The following is a 2,585-nucleotide window of genomic DNA, read 5'->3' as shown; positions in this document are numbered from 1 at the left end:
TAACGCACAAATCCAGAGTTTAACAGAATGACAAGAGTTGGAAGGGACCTTGGAGGTCTTCTAGTCCAACCCCCTGCTCAAGCTGGAAGACTGTTTGGGCAGAAGGATACTGTTCCTTTCCGCTCTCTTTTATGGACTGTTGTAAGATGCCTAGAATCATTATAACCCACTGTTTCTCAACCTTGACCATTTTAAGGCATGTGGACTTCAACTCCCAGAATTCCACAGCCAGCATTGCTGGCTGTGGAATTCTGGGAGTTGAAGTCCACATGCCTTAAAATGGTCAAGGTTGAGAAACAGTGTTATAACCGGAAGTCCTCATTTAGCAACAGTTTGCAGTGACAAAGAAGAGACCGGACAGTCACTTGTCTGAGATGGTACTATAGGTTCTTCTGCTCGAGCAGGGGGCTGGACTAGAAGACCTCCAAGGTCCCTTCCAGCTTTATTCTGATTGACTGATTGATGACCTTCCCAGGTCCATAAAGCAAAGGAAAGCTGAAGTCAGATCATAAGCCGTCGCAGTTTCATTTCGCAATCCCTGAACGAGCCAACTGTGGTCACTAAACAAGGACTACCTTTATGACATAGGCAGCTATACGTCCCATCATAAACAATATTCCAAAAATATAGTCCGCTAGCTAGCAGACCAAGTCCTTCAAATCCTTAGCTGCTTTTCCTATCGTGCCTTTTTGGCAATGCGAAGCAAAAGAAAATAAACTAAGCACAACCCATGGCGTTGAAGACCAAGGAGAGAAAATTGGTTAGATGCTATTTTTAGTTAGTTCTACTGACTATTTTCACCGACACTCACTTCATTAAGTCTTTATTTTTAGATCTGTTTGCCCCGAGCCTGTTGCTTACTGCAGGCCAACTGGCAAACTTTTAGAAGTGAGTAAGAATTCTTAAACGAGAATCCAGTGGCCCCTTGGCAACTGGACGAGAAATAAATAAAAAGGAATCCAACATCAGATATCAAACCTATCAACCTCAGAAATGGACTATGACTTCATTCTGTCGCCCTTCCCACGACTATCAATGGCAGTCACTGCAGGGAAAAAAAACCTGAATAAACAGATCTGACAGTCTAAGGATAAGAGACGTTCCCTGCTGAAAATTTAACAAATCAGGAATGGCATGAAAATTCAGCCCGCTTGTGGCCAGTCAGGATCTTCAACCCATCAAAATAGAGCTGGAGGTCTTCTAGTCCAATCCCTGGTTGAGGCAGGAGACCCTACACCGTTTGTGACAAGTGGCTGTGCAGTCTCTTCTTAAAAACTTCCAATGATGAAGCACCCACAACTTCTGGTGGCAAGTCGTTCCACCGGTTCATTGTCCTCCCTGTTAGGAAGTTTCTGCTGAATTCCAGGCTGCTTCTCTCCTTGGTTAGTTTTCATCCATTTTTTCTTGTCTCGCCTTCCGGTGCTTTGGAAAATAAGTTGACCCCCAAATCCTGCAGCCATTCTTCGTATGTTTTCATCTCCAGGTCTCTGATCGTCTTAGTCGCTCTTCTTTGCGCTTTTTCCCAAAGTCTCAACAATCTTTTGTGTAATGTGGTAAGCAAAACTGGATGCCGTATTCCAATCGGAATAGAGCTGGAAGAGATCTCTTTTCACATCGCTGGTTTTAGGGGGGAAAAGTGAAGGAAATTTGAAGATCTCAAGCAGTAAGAACAGAGATAATTCTTGACTTACAGCTATGCGTTTAGAGACCATTCAAAGTTACGACGGCACTGACGTATGACCATTTTTCACACGGGCGACCATTGTAGCATCCCGAACGTCACGGGATCAACGCTCGGCCACGTGGCAACTGGTTCCTATTTATGACGTCCCGGAGTCACGTGATCCTCTTTTGCGGACAAAAGTCAATTGGGAAGTCAGCAAAAGTCAATTGGGAAGTCAGATTTACAACCGTGTTACTAACTTAACGGCACTGATTCAATTAACAATTGTGACAAGCTGTGGGGCAAAAGTACTTAACCGTCTTGCTTAGTAACGGAAACGTTGGCCTCCATTGTAAGGTGAGGACCACTTGTAGAGAGAGAGGTAAGGCTGCAGGGGTTTATAAAACCAACTCAGGCAATTCTGCCCCCACCAAAAAAACCCACAACACCTCAGGAAACGGGAAGCGAGGCCGCGTTCCTTTCTCATGTTTGTTCAGGTAGAGAATCAGTTTACAGGGAACAAGCAGGCCCTTTCTTCCCCATTTTGAAGGTTCTGGGCCCAGTTCCCAGTTCCCGGGCCAGCCCGAGAGATGCTTCATTCAGGCCCGTTCCCAAGTGGGAATCCAGAGCCACTGCAGAGCCAATCGGAGGAAGGAGAAAGCCGGCGTCTGTTTTGCAAGCCAAGATCGGTGCAAAACGAGCTGGGAAAGAGCGGAGGGCGAGGCCGCCGATAAAAGCCCAGCAATCTTTCCTCAACAATAGGCCTCCTTCAGCCGCTTCTCAAATTATCCCTTTGTGCTCAAGGCTCTTTTTAAGCAGGTTGTTCCTTCCAAGAGAGAAAAAAAACCTGTCAACGCAGGTCACCACTGCTGGCAGGACAATCTGCAGTTGAGGAACCCAAAGCGCGAGGGCCATTGGGAGC

This window comes from Crotalus tigris, unplaced genomic scaffold (genome assembly GCF_016545835.1).
Source record: "Crotalus tigris isolate CLP2741 ecotype Arizona unplaced genomic scaffold, ASM1654583v1 scf7180000020990.9691751010:1144802, whole genome shotgun sequence".
NCBI lineage: Eukaryota > Metazoa > Chordata > Lepidosauria > Squamata > Viperidae > Crotalus > Crotalus tigris.
Note: the sequence above shows the minus strand (reverse complement) of the source record.